At 46.8% G+C, this 18,730-nt stretch overlaps 1 protein-coding gene across 3 annotated transcripts in view; it reads left to right on the forward strand.

Moving 5' to 3' along the window:
- The first annotated feature begins 5,169 nt into the window (after nucleotides 1-5,169).
- Cdh11 (cadherin 11) overlaps nucleotides 5,170-18,730 on the forward strand; it is a 166,774-nt gene continuing 153,213 nt past the window's right edge. For 2 of the 3 annotated variants that reach the window (XM_023709266.1, XM_023709265.1), the window contains exon 1: nucleotides 5,204-5,382. The gene's annotated coding sequence lies outside the window, so the exon portion shown is untranslated. Of the gene's footprint in view, nucleotides 5,383-18,730 lie in introns of all 3 variants that reach the window. The other variant, XM_004625917.2, reaches the window with a different exon arrangement.

Raw genomic sequence — 18,730 nt, forward strand, 5'->3', positions numbered from 1 at the left:
TCTCAGTGAGTTGCTAATCTTCCCAGGCTGGGTTCAAACTTGCAATCCTCCTGCCTCAGTCTCCCAGTGTGCTAGGATTACAGCCTTGTGCTTTCAAGTTTGGCCAGACGCCTTGACTGAAATGAAGACTCGGACTTCACTCAAAACTTCCAACTCTAGAAAGGCCCTCTTCAGAACCCATGTGTACAGGCTTTTATTGATATCAGGGGCCCCTGAGGCTCAGAGGAAGCAAGTGAATTCCCCAAGATGGCCGCCTCAGTTTGTGTTAGATCTTGGACATAAACCCTCTGCTTCCAAGCCTGACACATCTCATTCTGTGGGACCCCCAAAAGCCCTTGGTGAGTGACTAAATTGTGAATTGCTGCGATATACTTGACCAAAAGTTTTATTACTAATACAATTGAAGATAAGATTAATCTCCATAATTACTGTAATTCACAATTATAACATGACTCTCTTCTTGCTCAGATATTTAAAGTATGATAATAATCAGATATCTTAGTTAATAACAGCAATTAATAATTTTAAATTGTTGAGTCTATACTCCAAGTGGAGCTGTCAGTGCTTTAGGTAAGGGGGCACAGTGAATCTCTGTAGCAGTTCAGGCATAGATAAATATTAGCCCCATTTTACACATTTGGAGATCAGATATCATAGAGATAAAGGATCACCAAAATTCATGCAGCTAGTAAGTGGCAGAGCCAGGACTCAGACACAAATCATGAGCATGTGACTTCTCACTTCTTCAGCGTATCCATCTCTGGGAGTGTGCGCCAAATGCTGGTTTAGTCCCGGTGCTCCAAGCCCATCTTTCTCCAAGTTCCTTCTTTGCCAGGCCCTGGTACATCAGGAATACACAACACTGTGAGGAAATCAAGTCCTGCCTGAATGTGCCTCACTTTTTACAACAGTGACTAAATGTTAGGAAGTTTTTGAGACAATCTGGGGAGCCTGGAACTTCTAAGTGGAAACAAGGAAAAGCATCCGCAGGGCCCGCTATCTTCAGAGTCTCTGGAGAGCCACATCAAAGGAATCGGAGCCTGGTACCTTTGATGAAGGAATGAACAGGAAATTATCAGTCTCCTGCTGACACGGACAAAGACAAGAAAAGGCTCGCTGGGGCCTCACCTCTGTCTGGATTGGAACGGGCAAGAAACCAAAAAGGGTTTGATTTATCCTGACTCCAGAGCAGCCCTGAACCCTGGCTTCCTCCCTTGAAGAACAAGGCAGTGAAGGAGAGGTGCGGCAAGTTAACACAAACACCCAACTTTTGGCTGTCTGGCGGAACTGAAGCTTTCAGTTTAAGCTGTCAGTGGGTTCTCTTTTTTATCCCATTCTTCTCTTTTCCTTTTAAAATCTAAACTGTAATCACACAATACTCCACCCAAGTGCTTGATATGGATTTCTGAGACAGATCCTAACAGAGTCATAAAAATTACCCTCTGAAATGTGCACTTTGTACTGTGTCTGTGTGTAGGTGTGTTTAAAATGTCACAAACTGGAATGTCTAACACTAGTTTCCAGGAATTAATCACTTAGAAGAATGAAAGGGGGAAATTAACTTGCTTTAACACTTACAAGACTCTCCAAAGCAGTTGCCAAAATAGAACTTGCTGAATAGAAGTATGGTTATCTTTACGTAAGAACTAGACTCTCTCTCTCTCTCTCTCTCTCTCTCTCTCTCTCTCTCTCTCTCTCTCTCATTTGTTCATTTTCTCTTGAAAATTGCTTTGCAGAGTTTCCCTTTAGGGATTTGCTGCAGGTCACAGATGTACTGAAATTTTTTAAAAAATGAATTTATTTTGTCTTTTTAGTTACAGTTCAACTATTCTTATTAAATTTATACATTTGTAGGATTACTTCCACTATCCAGTTTTAGAACATTTCCATTACTCATCAAAGTTCCCTTGTGTCTCATTTTGTTGTCAATTTGTGTTTATACCCTTAACGTCCCAGTAAACGTGGATCTATCTTCTGTCTTTACAAATTTGCCTGTTCTCAACATTTCCTATTAATGGATGTTATGGGTTAAAATTAGATGTCTCTGGTGTGCTCCGGGCACTCATGGGGCAGGGCTTTCTGGAGGCTACTGGATCTAGATTGTGTCTGTACCAACTGGGGTGTGTGATAACTGGGTCAGTCCACTCATTGAATCAGCATAGTTCTGGGTGTGGTTGAGTGGATTTACTGAACACAGAATGTCAGTCTTTGGAGTGGGTGGCTTCAACTAATAGCCTAGTAGTTTGAAAGGACTAAAGAGAGGAAGAGAGGCTTGCTACCGCCATTTCCTGCTTCCTGCCTGCCCTGCCATGGACTATTTTACTTCTACCATGATGCCCTCCCTTGGAGCAAGCTGACTACAGTGTGCAGCCTCGACAAACTAAACTGAAATAAACATTCACCCCTTTAATTTCTGGGTGTTGAAGTTTTTATTCCCCCAAGAAAATGTAACTAACACAATGGAACTATGCATATTATATGGTTTCATATCTGGATTTTGAACATGTTTTTAAAGTTCATTCACTAAGTACTAGGCACCAGTATTCCATCCCTTTTAGTTGCTGAACAATATTCCATAGGAATGGATCTATAACTTTTGGTATATCCGTTCATCAGTCGATGAGTATTTGCATTGTTTCCCCATCCTGGCAATTGTAAGAAGCTCTCCCGTGAACATTCAGACAGGAGGTTTTGTAGACATGTGTTCTCTATTCTCTTGAGCAGAATCCCAGGCACAAGAGAACTGGATTTTGCAAAGAAAGACTGACGGCAGTGTGCACTAGGTTCCTGGGATTCAAGGAGGGCAATGTCAGTGGAAACTTAGCCAGCATTTTTTTTTAATTTTTTTATTTTTTGGTATTTTAGGGAAGGGTCTACAGGGTCTTCATGGTCTCACTACTAGATCAGACTCCTAGTGATCCACCTACTTACAGCCACCCAAGAGCTGAGATCACAGGTGTGCACTACCATGCCCAGTCTCAGCTCACCCTGGGGTGGGCCGGCACAACAGGCCCATGGATCGAATCCGGCCCCTGAGCCTGCTTGCAGGTGCTTTAATCTGCTGAGCTATTTGGCCAGCCCTTTATCCAGCATTTTTAAACTTACTTTTTAAAACTCACTCATGCTACTACTGTTCATGAAAGGGATGGTCTAAAAACCAGCTGCTGTCATTTGATGAAGTCTGGACAGAAAGCAGAGGTCCATTTCCAGCTAGTGGCAGATTGCAGGTAAGCAGGACCACCCTGAGGTGTGGCTCAGAAGCGGAATAAATAAAACTCTCCGTGAGCATCTTACTTGTGTTCGTGGGCTGAGGAGGACTGCGCTTTTCTTGTTTCCTCTATGCCCACGTGGGGGAAAAATAAAATGGAAAAATTCAGCCAACAATTTGGAGCCAAACAAGAGCAAAGCTGAAGTCCGACCCTCTTCATTCTTCACCACCCTTTAGATGGTCACCACGTGCAGGCTTTTGGTGGACTTTGAGAATGTGCTCCGTTTGAGGGCTCAGTGGCCCATCACAAGTGAAAGCCAAAAAAAAAAAAGGGGGGGGGCGAAAAGGTGAGGCCGACCTGTGCAAAGGACTCCTGCCCTACCAGAGAGAGCAGGCAGAAGCCTGATGGCCCCACAACTTCAGTCTTGGGGCGGGGCGATGACAGAGTCTAGTTCCCTTGGACACCGACGACGGGGAACTACGGGGGGAGTGAGCAGAAAACCAAGGGAACAATGTGGAGACATCTTTAAGGTGCAGGATTCAGACCCTGTAGCGGGCGGGCACCCACTGAGAGCCTTCCAAAAATGCGCCTGAGAGCAGGTCCTGGGCAGAATGGAACCTCTGGAGCAGCCGGGGACCCAGCGGACCATGAGCAGGAGGGTGGGTTTTAGCAGTCTCCTTTCTCCTCCCTCTCGCAACAGGGGTCCCTAACGCACCGCTCTAGGTCTAGCCTTATCTTTACCTCCTGGTTCTGTTTTCTCTAACTCTGCCCCTTCCCGCCCCCAAGCCTTTCTCGCCTGCCCAGCTTTTCCCGGGCTTCTGTCTGGCCTTCCCTCACCTTGCGTCCACACTCCCCGTGCTTCCTGGCGCTTCCTTTTCTTCCCACTTGCACCTGCACATTCCCTCTACCTCTTCTCCATTATCTAGTAAACTCGTCCTGGGCAGGTAACCCGTCCCCACCTCAGAGTGCAGGTCCCCGCAGGTCTCCACGCAAGCGCCCTGCCCAGGCCCTGGCTGGACGCCCAAGATCCCGCCAGGTCTTTCTCCCGGAGGATCCTTGAGGGAGGGCAGGAAGCGGGGTAGGTCTCCTTCTCGAGGTTCCTTCTTGGTGAAGTCTGAGGGAGGACCAGGGAGGAAGATCACCCCAAGTCGCCCCGCAGGCCCTCCCTGCCTGGGAATCGCTGCTCATCAGCCTGAGTCGTTCTGAGGAGACGCTTGGGGGAGGCAACAAGTGACAGCACCTGCGGGTGATACTGGTTTCAGGCTGCAATGGGCATCCAAGAATCTCTGGGGTGGCAGGGGAGCTGGCCTTGGCCAACTCCTCCCTGTGCCCCCTTTGGAAGCGTTCTGCGGGGGCAAAGGGGAGAACCGGGAAAGAGCAGAGTCAGCTCTTCCCGACTCCGAAGCCCTCGGCTTCGCCGCAGACTTTGGGAAGGATGGGGCGTGGAGGCTGAGGGGTGGGGGCTGGGAAGGAGCCGCCGCGTGGAGGGGTTTGCAGAGGGTAGGGTGGGACAGCGAGGGGGAAGCGGATGCGCTCCCCGACTCTCACTGCTCCTGCAATCCACCACCCCGAGGGGTGGCCACGGACTTGGCCTGAGCAGCTGGAGTGGACTTGCGAGGTTGAGGGGAGAAAATGGGGCTCCGAACCCGGGTCCAGCTTCCCTCCGTAGCCCTCCCTGATTGGCTGTGCGTCCCCGGAGCCCAACTTCAGTTGATCCAGACTCCGAGCCCCAACGGAGTCGGAGCGCCTCGACCCCGGGCGGGAAGGGTGGCCGCAGATCCTGGTGGCCCCGCTCCGAACCCCGGGGGGAGGGGCGGGGACAGGGTCTGCCACAGCCCCCGGAGCCGGCGCGCCGCGTCTCGGAGCCCCGGCTGCTCTCCGCCCCCGCCCTCGCCTCCCTCCCTCCCAGTGGCGGCCTCCCTTCTCCTCCCCCCGCCCGCCGCCACCTCCCCCTCGGTTTCTCGTTTCTGCCACTAGCGCGCTCGGCGGCTCATTCCGCGGCCGCGGCCGGCAGAGGGGAGCGACGCGGGCGGAGAAGCAGATGCCGCGGGGGCCGCTCGCAGCCGCCGCTGACTTGTGAATGGGACCCGGTCTGGGGCCGGGCTAACGACGCCGCGCTCGCCCGGCGCAGGGCCGACGGCCCGGAGGTCGCGTCCACCCGCGAGGGCCCCAGGTAGGGCGCTCCGCCGGTCCCTTCGTGTCCTGGATGGGCTCCTCGGAGTCTGTGTGCTGCAGGGATGGGGCGATTTCCTCATTGAGGCTGTCTTGGGAGCGGGGAGGTCGGTATCTAACTAGAGAAGCCCTCACTAGTGTGAAGTGAGTGTGCGTAAAAGATTTGTTTAAAAATCAGAACGGAGAAGGGAGCCAGCTGTGGGCGCAGACGGCCCAGGGGCAGAGGCGCCAGATGCGCGCCCTGCACGCTCCTTGGCTCGGGTCTCCCCGGGGTCTGCGCCTAGGCCCTGACACGGGGGCTTTGCTACCGGCTCGGAAAGAAACTGCAGAGCTGAGTCTGGACACGCCGGCTGCCCCGGGTCGTGTCTCAGGGGAAAGTGGTCCCCAGCGCGGTGCCAGCCCGCCCGCGCTGCGCCCCTTTCCGGAAGCCGCGACAGGACCGCTCTCCGCGAGGTTCCTCCAGGGTGCCCGCGGATCCCCAGAGCTCAGTCCCTCCGGTGGAGATTGCTGGGGAAGACCAGAAAAAGGTGAAGGAGCCAGGGTTAGAGCATACACGCGGAGCGCTTTAGTAGCAGGGTTTGGGTCCGCTGACTGCGGCTGCCGACTGCGGCGTGCGCTCCTGGGCTCCAGCCTAAGTGTCTCCGAGAGCTCCGGGGACCGTTCCTAAGCTCCCAGCAGCCTAGGGGTAGGTCTGCGAACCGCTGAAACTCGGGCCCGGCTTGAGCTTGGGCTTGGCGTTGCTGGCCAGGCTGAGCGTGAACTTTGCGAACCAGACCTTCCCCGAAGCCTGCGACTCCTCTCTGGGAGCGCCGAGCCTGTCCGGCTCGCAGCACGCACGGCCTCACTCCCTGCTCTGAGCCCTGAGAACACGAACCGGGAGGCAGGGAGCACGGTAAAGGCGGCAGGAAAGGGACCTCGGAGAGGAGAGCACCCTTTTTCCTCTCTCCCAAACCCGGCGGAGCTTTAGAAGGGCCGCCTCGGGCTGAGAAGCAGAGTCCCTAGAGAAATTGGGGTCCCGGAGGCCCGCGGGTCCAGCTTCCTATCCCTTTCTTGGCAAGGCCCTGCTTCCTTTGGCCGGGGGCTCCGCGTTCCTGCCTCTCCGGGGTGAAAGGTTTTCTCCACGCTAGAAGCCCTGTTGCTTTTGCTGATAATGCACCAGGAAATGCAGGGGCCACCGCACTGCTTCGAAGAGATTGAGTAAAGCTATTCCGGCAGCACGTCGTGCCCTAAGGGTGTGTGTGTGTGTGTGTGTGTGTGTGTGTGTGTGCGTGTGTGTGTGCGTGTGTGCGTGTGCGTGTGCGTGTGTGTGTGTGTGTGTGTGTGTGTGTGTGGTGGTCCTGAAACCTTATTGTCACAGGATATAGATTTGCCTGAAGTCTTCCTTTCCATTGCCTCCAGAAGAAATCTTGTTCCAGTGATTGTGAAATCTGATTTTCTTCTGCTCATTCTTATCTGTTTAATATGACGTAGAGAGTAAGTTTTCGGTTTAGTCACAGGGAGGCTATGACAATTAATCTGGCGAGAGGCTGGATCAATTTCTTATCACTTGGGCTTGCCGCAGACATCGATGGTTCTGCGGGATGTCTGGGCTTCCCGGGGCTGGGGACGCAGATGCGTTCTCAGGAACAAGGATCCTTGTCTCACATCAGCTCTAGAGCCCTGTGGTAGAGGGGAGGAATAACGCAAGGGCTGACCTTCATTTCATTAAAATGGGAATTATTTCCCTCAGAACAGACCAGAACACAGATGTCACCACCCAACCCCAGCTGCGGGGAGCCGGGTCATCTTCTAGTAGAACAAAGGAGTAAAAGTTGCAAAACAAAGGGACATGGGTAGTGGCCAATTCAGGGGGACTCTGAAGCTACAGCCACATTAAGTTCCTTAAATACAAGCTCTGAGTCCAAGCTTTTATATTGAGTAGGCCCTGGAATTGGACCATTCCTGCAAAACTGAAATCCTGCCTAGTGCGAAGGAACGTGAATAGTTTTCAGTGGGGAACAGGCAGAGGCCTTAGAGGCCAGGAAACTTTGCCTCAGCGACAATGAGCTTTTCATCTGGCCTTTTCCAGTCATGGCAAATTGATACATCAAAACTGTCTTGCTGCCAAACTTTATAATTAATAATAACCTTTATTGATAGTACTTTTGTTGTTATTTCTAAGTCTGTATGCACTGTTGAGTTTATTGTATGTTTTGAGGGGGAAAAAAAAGAGAAACAGAGTACCTTTGCCACTCTGGGGAAGGGAAATAAAGTAATGTATGGAAGGGATTCAGATGGGATAATCTGGCGAGGTCCAGGCATGTAGATTTATTCAAACTGAGTTTATTGCACTTAGAAAAATGGGCTTTAAGAATACTTCTAATTGAAGCAGTGGACCATCTCGATAGCACTTGAGAAGTTTCATTATGTTCAGCAGTCTTATCAGAACACCAGACAGTAAAATTACTAGAAACCTAAATTCTATTTTCAATTATAAGATGCAATCTTTGTGTTAATTTGAAAAAAAATTAAGAAGTTTCAGCTCTATTTTATACAACCCCGAACTCATGTTCCTCGTTTGCTGTAGTGGCTTCAAAGGTATATGTTCGATTGTCTATTTGTGGGAGGAAGAGGGAAGATTTGAAGAGCCCTGCCATGGATTGGGGGAGCAGGGATCAATTTCATGCTCTTTTCATGTACACGGCTTCATAATTCATGGTTTTTCTTCGGTTTTGAATAGAATTACATGGCTGCTTTGTCAGGATCCTGGTTTGGGGTTCCTCATGTGGGAAAAGCCGTGACTTTGACCTCATGGCCTGATTTACAGTGGCACAGTTTCAGTCCCAAGAGAATGGTGTGTCTTGGAACCTTGCCTGTGAACACCGATGGCTTTAGAATCTCGCAGTTCATAAAACTTTGATCTGTTGTATTCAATCTTTTCTGCAGAAACAGAGAAACAAGATCTGCCATCTACTTCATTTTTCATTCTCAATGAGCTTATATAGGTAGATGACTGAGAACTGTATGGTTTCACCTGACTTTACTTTCCGTATTGATGCTTTCCTTTTGATCATAGGTGTGTCCCATCATTAAGCAATAATAGCAAAACAATATTTTATGAAGTTGAACACAGGCAGCACACTTTGTCCTTGCGCCATCAAATTTGCCACATGAATGAGTTCCCAGGGTTTTTTTTCCCCTTAGAAAATTTAAGCATTGTGTATCTTGACTAGCCAATGATTTAAGGGACTGAAATGTGTTTGGGATAAATGTCTCTTTTATGAAATTGGTCACTGTTTTGCAAAAATTAACCCAATTTGTTAAGAACTCCCTACTCAGGATGGTGAACTGTCAAATTTTTCAATTTAAAGTTGATACCTCTGAAATATATAGAGATATTTGGCCCATATAATTTCTGGTTTTATTGCTTAGGAAAGGAAAAAAAAAAATCAACAGGTCTGTTAAAAAGAAAAAGGTGGAGAAACTTGGATATTTCCTAATGCCCGAGGAGTAGGAGTGAGCGAGCTGCTCCGTCAGTCTTATTGTGATTGCCTTCTACAACCTCCTCTATGAGCAGGAAGGACTAAAGAAAACACTCGAGGAGGATAATTAAACATCTTCCTGCTATAATTTTACCCTGACATTGCGAGTCTTGGGCATCTCTGGAAATGGGCTCCTTCGCGGAAGATCGCACTTCTGGCCACTAGAGGGCAATGGCGCCCTTCTCCAACTTTGTGCATGGACCCCCATCTGCTTTTAAGGGCACCATGAAAAGCGGTTTTGTTACCACTACCCTTGTCTGGACCATTCCGCGGAGATCAAATTCAATCTAACTGTGGTTCAGGCTCCTGCTCCAGCAGATTGTAAGGATTAGCCTCTTGGTACTGGTGGATCTCTTACCTTAAGTCTCTTCTTCTCATCGTGGACTTTGCTAGAAAGTTGGAAAATCTTGTAACTTGAGCAATTGAGCAGAAGCCAGGGTGGGGGCTGGGCAGTCGAATAAACAAGGTTAGCTCCTTCAGCCAGCGATCTGGGGGGATTTGCTGGATTTTTTTTTTTTTTTTTTTTTTTCCTGGCAGGAAGACATCATTTCTGACTCCAAAGGGAACGGAATGAATAAAGAAGAGATATATTAGGGAGCGTGCTCTAATAACTGCCTATTCTTTCAAGAGCTTTTGAAGACATCTACAAGACATTTCTAATTTGCCAAAGAAGAATCTCATTTAGATCTTCGGTAAACACTTGGGGATATCGAGTTTTAATATAACAGTAAATGTTTTGCTATTACCTTTAAACCATTCTTGACACTGCTGTAGAATATCTAACTTTAGCAGGGAGTAAAATTTAATTCAAGATTGGTCCTTATGCACTGGAGCTTTATCACTTGATTTTTTTTTCTCTCTCCAGTGATATGGAAATTATGGCTTATGATTAAATTGCATATTTCAGGCTGCACGAATTTATATTTGTTACTGTTTGATAGTATCATTATGAAAGTTGAGAATGAAAGAAAAACTGGTACTATATTATAATTAAGAGGAAAGTGCCATTAAAAATAAGTATCGCGCGCTTTTCGGTGGGTGATCGCTAGTATTTTTTAAAACCGAGTCTGTTTGCCCAACTGGTGATTCAGCAGTGGAATTCTTTACAGCCTGGGCTGAGCTGAAATGCCAGGAGGGTTGATGAAGAAGAGATCAATGCGAATGGGTGATGGGAGACAGTATTAAGTCATGGGGTGACAGGAAGACAACGTTTTGTAAAGTGATGCCTACTTACCACTGGGCAGTTTATTTAACTTACACACAAAAAAGCAATTTGCAATTTTAAGTGCTTGTGAGCAATGCATGTCTCTTAGACTTGGAGATAAAGTTTCATTATTTGGCTCCACTATTCCTCAACTGTAGGATTCTGGGCATTCGTACCAAAGCAAAGTGTTCTCCAAGTCTGTAGGGTTAGGGTTTCTACTGAGGCAGAGGTCTTGGTACCTCAGGATATTACATGAGGTCTGAGCAAGAGAGAGAAAAGTAGGAAAAGGAGAAGAAAAAATGGGAGAAAGCCTAGAAACACTGCTTCTCATGGTAGACCAATTACACATTCCTGTGGGTCTCCCTTTTTCCTGTCTCTCAAAATCATCATGTAAAGCGTCTGGGGTGCTAAATATGGGAAGCTGATATCAACAGCTTCACAGGCTGCAGTGAAGAGCGGCTGGTCTTACTCTATATGCTCTGACTGAGTGCTCCTCAAGCTGTATTTATGAATGGGCATGGGTTTATTCTTGTATTTTCTTGGTTACTGTAGGTGAAGAAAACCTTCGTTTCCTGTTCCAAGCCCTATTACGTGCCAGAAGTTGCTGTCATTTTTTTTTAATGTATTTGGTACAGGGTATCACTACACAGCTCAGAATCATAATGATTCTCCTGTTTTCAGCCTCCACAGCGCTGGGATTACAGGTTTACCCCACCATGCTGAGTCTCAGCATCTGGCTCCGCATGCCCAGGAGGGTGGATCCAGAAATCACTGTCTTCATCAGGCCTCAGAATGATTTTTTTTTTTTTTACAAGTTAATGTCATCTCTCCCTAGTCCTTGGAGAGCATGGCTTCAGGCCCTACTATGATGAGTGCTTCACAGAGCAACCAGAGGACTAGGGAAGGCTCCTCCGTAGTCTGAATCAGATGCGCAGAGATCCCATGCAGCCTTCCTTAGTCTCCTTCAGTGAAAGCGCACTGAGAATTTGTAGTAGAGCCCCTGCAATCAATGCAATTTTATCCTCTGTAAGAAGAAGTAGGGGCCAACACCTGAGAGCTAACTGTTGGGACTCCTGCTCTTGGCCTTCAGGGATGTTTTGCCTGTGAATACCTTCTAGAATGTTCAGGCTGGTTCCCAACATACCCGAGGTGTGGAGCAGTTACTCAGTTTTGGAGGCAGCATGCCCAGAAAACAGGACCTGAAAGAGGTGGAAAAGCAAAGCTAAGGCCTGGAATTGTACTGGAATTCAGCGTCCACTGAAAACTTTGACCTCAGCTTATCACAGATTTTTGTATACTAATCTTGATGTTTAAATCATAACATTCAATATTATTAACCTTGATTACTGAGTGCTCCTTCTTCATCTGCTTATGTCTTGGGCTCTGCTTGCTTTATCTCGGGCCCCAGCTCAGCCTTCTACCCTCAGCTCCATTGCTTACAGGGCATATGATGAAAAATGAGCTTCGTAACTTGCTAAGACACAGATCCTTCACAGTAAGAATATCTGTGTCATAGGATTACTATAAAAATAAAATCAAAATTTAATCCAATCCCTGTTCCTTAAGAAAACTCAGCAAATGTGAAGGCCATTTGCCCTCTCTGAAACAGATCTGGGATTCAGTTTTTTAGACTAATGGTGACAGCAGTTTTCCCTTGCCATGATTAGGCCCCAAATTCTGCACTGCACTTCCTTTGGATGGAGGCCTTTCTTGATTAGTGATGAATCATTTATTAGCAACTACCTGTTCTGAATGATTTCATGCATTTAAGTGATCCATCTCTCTTCTACTTCAAATATTCAAAAAGCAGACAAGATTTTAAATTTTAGAGGTAATTATTGCTTTTGAAAATTACCTGCTGCTTTGCATGTTAGCCTCTCTTTTTCACTGTTTATTTTGCATATGGGTTGCTGGAGGAAGGTACCCCGATGTAAACCAGCACTGGGGCACCCAGCGGAATGCATGGTGTAGACGTGTCCATCACAGGCCTGCCCTCTGGAACATCACCATTCCGGACTAGCTTAAAAGATAATTAGTGCCCTGATCATTCGTCTCAATTTCAGGACTGTTCCTGTTTGTTTTTCATGTAAATGTAGTTTGAGATTTCAAGGAGTTTCTGCAGTGACAGTTTAACACATGAGGAGAAGAAATCCTCACCCTGAGTGATGGCTGCTGTCTTCCATGGGCTGAGGTGACGGAACAATGACCTGGCATCTTGTTAAAAATCCCAGGGCCCTTCATCCTTTCATCATCTTTGTTGGTTTGCTTTCGTTTCTCACCTTGCACCCTCTTTTGTAGCCAGGTTGGTCTTTCTGAGGCTGTTGGCCCTTCCAAGGTGCACTCTGGTTCCCATCTCAGGGACTGTATGGCCCATGCCCACAGGGTGCCAGCTGTGCTGCCTTCTACTTGTGCTTGGTGACAAAAGAGCTTGCCTGCCTCATTTGTCCAGGAAAGAGAAAGGCAGAACAACAGTTTTCTGTGAACCTACTCTGTGCCAAGTATTTTATAAATCCTGCATTTAATCTATAAAACTATTCCTGGATGATAAATCATCGTCCTTCTTATACAAAAGAAGGGGAGTGACTCTCAGGGAAGTTCACTATACTTGTTTAAGCTCACCAGTTGGCTCTGATTCAAGATAACTCCCATGCACATCCCACATCTGGGCCACTCTAGCTCATAGGGTTGGGGCTGGAAGTGGCAGGTGTGGAGGAGGAGGAGGAGGCGGAGGAGGAGGAACAAGAGAAAGAGGAGGAGGAAAAAGAGAAAGAGGAGGAGCAGGATCAGGGTTGCAAGACAGAAGACCCCAGCAGATGGCTCTACTTGCACTCCGCTCCACTCTACATGGTCCAAAATCTTACCCATAATAGAACCTTTAGATGTCTTCTTTCTCTGCATGGTCTGCTTTTGCCCGCAATTCCCCAGCATCTTCCATATCCTGATGACAGCATGCTAACCACCTCACAGAGTGCAGGTCATCAGATGACTCATGAGCTTCCATTCATTGAAATGTCCCATCAGAAGGAGCTCACATGCTCTCTTCTATGACATTCCCCACTAGTTACAATCCGCTCCCTCTCCCAATTACTCTACAGGTATTTGAAACTGGTTCTGGGTAGTGGGCTAAATCCAGTGTTTGCTGAGCATTTTGCTACTTTCAAATACGATGCTTGAAAAGATTCCATTATAGTATGATATTTGCCACCCCTTATTACCCTATGCAGTGGTAAAAGTAGGGCTGACATCTTCATACAAGGGGTAAAAACAGGTGTTCTCCATGCCCTGAGTTAGTATTTGACAAGGGTGGGATTCAAAGGCAGACAACTGGCATCAAAGCACAGCTATCGTGCTGGGTGACACGCATTATTCACAGTGCTGGCTAATCTGTGGGAATGAAGTTTTCTGAGTAGTATCATCCTTGCAGCCCTCCCTTAGCTCCACTCTCTTATCATTATCCCTGTGAACACATGGTGGGCTCAGTGACAGTGCCAGTGGCAGACTGTGGAGCCACCATGAGTGCTTGGGCGGCGGAAGGAGTTTTGTATGTAGATACATCCTTCCCAGGAAGAATGCCAGGGTCAAATGAGCATCAGCTCCTCCAGTGAACTTCCATTTAGAGTTGAGGGTTCAGACACCCAGAGGAGAGTAGGGATCACAGCATTTAGGAACAGATGGAATAGAGCTGAACTTCCTTGGCTCTTAAGCCAGTCTCTTTTCTGTCTCTAAGGAAAAGTAAAGTGTGTGTGTATGTGTAATAATTTGAAAACAATCCATTTTTTATTTTAGTAAACATACTCATGGTCATTTATTCTTTAAGCATGGTGAGACCTATATAGGAGTCTTTAAGTAGATGTCTTAGTTGGAAGTCTATAGTCTAACCAAGACTATTTGATAATATTTTGGGGCTGTGGAGATAGCTAAACAGCATAAGCACCTGCCTGGCAAGAGCAAGGTCCTGAGTTCAATCCCCAGTACAAATAAATAAATAACCATTAAATGAAGCACATAATTTCAAGTAATGCACAAAATAGTAAGTTGTGCTTCAGGTAGATAATATTTGGCCCTGGTCTTCAGCTCTGTCCTGCATTATAATCCTCTTCCCTTGGAATGTCTACACACCAAGGTTCTCCCAAGTATAGGTTCAACCCTGTGCCTTTGCTAGTCACCTTGCCCTCACCATGGCAAAATACCTGAGAGAATGAATTTGTAGGTGGAAAGGCTTTATTTCAGTTTGCAGTCATGGAGTTGCAGGCCATGATTGCTGGCCCTGCTGCTTTGGGGCTGTGAAGATCACTCTGAGGGTGTGGAGGAGGGGAGCAACATTGCTCCGCTTCTCTCTGGGAGGTAGAAACGAGGCAAGAGGAAGACGTCTAGGGCCAGTCTCCTTGAGGGCACAGTCCTAGACACCCACTAGTTCCCAGCTAGGTCCCCCTCCTTCAGCCTCCACCTCTCTTGGGAGGGCCTTCTGGGGCCCTCTAACAAATGGGCCTTGGGGAGATATTCAAGACCCACATTATAGCTGTGCTCTTACCTTGCAGACTCAGCCTTGTCATGATGTGACACTGTCAGGGCGTGGTTGAAAATTCACTCCAAACTTTGTCTTTGTTTCTGAAATATTAAAACACTGTGATTGTGTACACATTATATCACCAGGACCATATTTCAGTGAGTTGGAAAAATGGACAATACACCAAATATTATCTCTATCCAAAGAAAACCTTGAGGTTGCGTACAACAAGTTCTACAAAGGAAGTAGCACTTGGGCCACAGGACGACAAGCCACATCCAGTTTAGTGACTGGAGATGGTTGGGGAAGAAAGAACTAAATCCTGCTGCTTCATGCAGGGGGCCTCAGTGCAGTCTGCCAGTAGGCACTCTGGTCCTTGCTGTCACACCCTAGTGATGGCTGTCATATTCCTAGGGATGTACAACTCATTGCCCTTTCATGCAAAGCTGTAATGCATTGGACAATATTATAATTTGGCATGTTTCCTTAGTTTGAGCCAAACTCTGTCTCCCCAAAAGTTATATTCTTTGATATAGCCTCTGACACCATGCAGAATGCATGTAATTCTTTTTCCACACGGTGCTTATTCAGTATTTATCTTCCAGGATGTTTTATGTCACTCCCAACAGGTCCAGCTTGCACATCTCATTCAGTTTTTCTCATACCTTGCTCCCAGGGAAGGACTGGAGTTAGAAATCTGGGCAGCTAGACTCTATATTATCAACTCCCTTCTCTACACTTCTTTTACTGCAGCCGGAGGCTCCATTACATTAGCTTTTATTGCCAGCCACATCACCCAGAGGACTTGTGCTCCACAGTTTATTTGTTTATTTGTTTTTCCTTATGTGCTGCTGTTGAGTTACGTTTTCCCACCTGTTCCTGTTAACATAGACCTGATCAGGCATCTTCTGCTTCCCGTTGGCGTTGAAGTCAGTGTGCCTTGCTCCAACGCTTGGCCCTACCACTTACCAGCTGTGAACGTCTTTGCTCTCCATTTCTCTGTCACATAGGAGTCACTATCAGTATCCACCTTGGTGGTAGCTCTGACACTAGATTATATCAATATATAGGAATGTGTGAGAGTGTGTGCAATAGGGACGTTGCTATCAGGCATTGGATCCTATTGTAGGATCAATTCATTGTTCTAATATCAAAGTATTTTAAAATACAAGTTTTTATTCCATTATCCAGAATAATCTGTCATCCTTCCTCACCTCATTGGGTTGATTTACTCAGTCATGAGCCCTGCTTGGCAGAAACAGAAAAAGTAATAGCAACACCATGCCCAGATGGACGTAAGGACAGAGCTTTCCAGGCCTTACAGGACTCTGTGGGGGTGATTCTGCACGCTGGAAGGCACATTCTGTGCATTCCCATTCCACGCAGCACACACCTGTCATTGTGTTCACTTCTTCATTTACTTGGCCACACCACACAGAATCCCCCTCCCATGTTTACAGCATGCCCAGATGAATTCCTCTATAGAAAGAAGACCCCTCCTCTTACTCTAGGACTTAGAAGGCTAGAGAGCCTCTTCCCAAGTTCCTGTTGAGGTTAGAAGTCTAGTTAAGTCCTAACTTCCTGGTGCTTTGAACTTGGATTAGTACTTTGCACACACATACTTGCTCTGAGCGCACACACACACACACACACACACACACACACACGATGCGAGCATGCACACACACAGGGTCAGTGGCCATGGTGAAGTCATGCTGCTCCTTGTACAGCAGCAGTGACTAGAGCCGCATCAGATGTCAGGGGCCACCCATGTGAGGTGGCAAGTGGAAGCCGTTCGTGTTCAGTGGGGCTATCCACAGTGCTTTCGCCCATCTGGTTCCACAGCAGGGTTTGCTCTCTGTTGGCTCAGTGGCCTACTGAGGTGCCCAGAGTTTTTTCTGAGCTGACTTCTCTAGGTTCCCTGCAGCAACTGTGCTCCCCACACTACATTTCTATTGTGTTCAGCCAAGAGACCCAAAAGGTTTCATTTCATCATGAGCCTTGAGAAGAACTGAATGTACTGAAGTTCTGAGTGAGGTATTTCAATATTGATTTTCTCTGGAAGGTTGAATAAGATGTTAAATCAGTGGAGGCAAGAATGGGCAAAAGGAGCATTTGTTAAATACAGAGTAGTCCAAATTGGGCTGTGCAAAAATAACTGGGACAGGCTGGGAAGATAGTTTGGTGGTCTAAGTGCCTGCTAGACAAGCACAAGGACCAGGGTTTGATCCCTGATACTTTATGCTATGCTGGCTCCACACTGAGCTGGCCGCTGAAACCAGGTGTAGTGGTGCATGTCTGTAATCCCAGAGCTGGGGAGGCTGAGATAGGAGGATCACTACAAATCTGAGCTGCACAGAGACCCTGTACCAATTAATTAATTAATTAATTAATCAAAAAGAATAATAATAACCAGACAGCCTACCAGGACCTGGGCAGGATCCTAGTGCCAAGTGAGTGGATGAAGTAGCATTTGTAGGACTAGTTGTGTCAGGCAGCATAATGTGTAGAACTGTGGATGGCAAATAGTTTTTTGCAGGTTGCATTAGAAAATGTCCCATGAGTTCTAACATTGTAGCCAGGATAAAAGCCACCAAGCTGGACTGCATAGGAACTATCCAGATACTGGCAGCCCTATACAAATGAATTTTTAGTACCCTTCTTACATGCCAGGCCATCGAAGCATATAATGGCTTTCATTTTTGTTCTTTTTTTTTTTTTTGGCTGATAGAACAACTTGCTGAGACATAACCCAGTTGTCACTGAACTGCATGAAATCAGAGTCATGCTTTTCAGCTGCTGCGTAGTGCTGTATGCCTGGTCACTGTGGACACAAATGCAGACCACCAACTAAGGGTGACTAACCAAAGTTAGGGGAGGCTGCCTTAGTAATTAAGATAGTAGCAAAAGTTCTTAACTTTTTATGCCCACTTATTAAGACCACATATTTAAAAGTTTTTACAGATACTTCTTTGACGATAGAAAAACTATTAAACTCCAAAGTGAAATTGAAAAATGAGGCTCATTTGTACAACCGATTATAATTCGTCTTGCTTTGCTATAAAAATATTTCAATATTAGAGGGAAATCTCTCTAGCACTGCCTCCCTCCACTATATGCTTCACACATCGGTACAGCTGTGGTATATGACGTAGCTTTCATTTTCATTATTATTTTGGGGAAGCTAAAAGACACTGCAAATGAAGTGTCACTATTAGTGTTATCATCTTAGAGTGAAAATTGCAATCTAGCCCTTCAAGCTGGCATGCTTGGCCTCTGAGTAATGCATTGGTGATTCTTGTGTTTTATTCATTGCCGTTCCTACTGCAAATGTTGCACAGAATCGTCAACTTCAGCAAATTTTCGTGGTGTGCATGAGAGCATTAGTTGGGAGCCTGATGCAGCCTAAGAGCCTGCATCTTTGAAGGAGGAGATGAGTCAGATCCTAAGGAATCATTTCAGCTGGCCTCTCCCTATCAACCTTTTTCAGCCAAGCTCTGCATTACAAGCCAGAGAGGTAGCCCATTTTTTTACTTCCAGAGAGGCGTGCCTTATGTCCTTTTCTTATTGGGTGTGTAACTTTGTCCCATTTCTCACAAATGGAGAAAGATCACCTGTCAGCAAGTTTGTAACGAATTACTGACAAATGTTTCCTAGTGGGCTGCCCTGGTTCCCTCCCTCTAGGCAGGCCAGCTGGTGAAGTGCTAGCGTTGCTGATAAATAGCGGTGTGGCCTTGGGAAAGCCAATTAACCTCAGTTTCCTCATCTGTAAAGTGGCCTTTTGGGTCCTTTCCAGCTTTAGAATAGCCTGGCCCTCAATTTTTAATCCACAAATCACTTGGGATGGAACTTTCTGACCCTTGCAGATTAGCACTCTGGAGAAGGAGCAATGATGACAAAATCCAAAGGTCTGAATGCATAGATTTGGCTGGTCTGGGCAGAATAGGTACCTGCAGGTAATGAATGACAGAATCCAGGGAACCCTTCAGAGTGTCTCTGAGAATGACTTGAATTCAGGGCCTGAAAGATCAAAATTTTCCTGTGACACTTTTCTTTCTCTTCCTTCCTTCCTTCCTTCCTTCCTTCCTTCCTTCCTTCCTTCCTTCCTTCCTTCCTT

This window comes from Octodon degus, unplaced genomic scaffold (assembly GCF_000260255.1).
Source record: "Octodon degus isolate 3935 unplaced genomic scaffold, OctDeg1.0 scaffold00011, whole genome shotgun sequence".
Lineage (NCBI taxonomy): Eukaryota > Metazoa > Chordata > Mammalia > Rodentia > Octodontidae > Octodon > Octodon degus.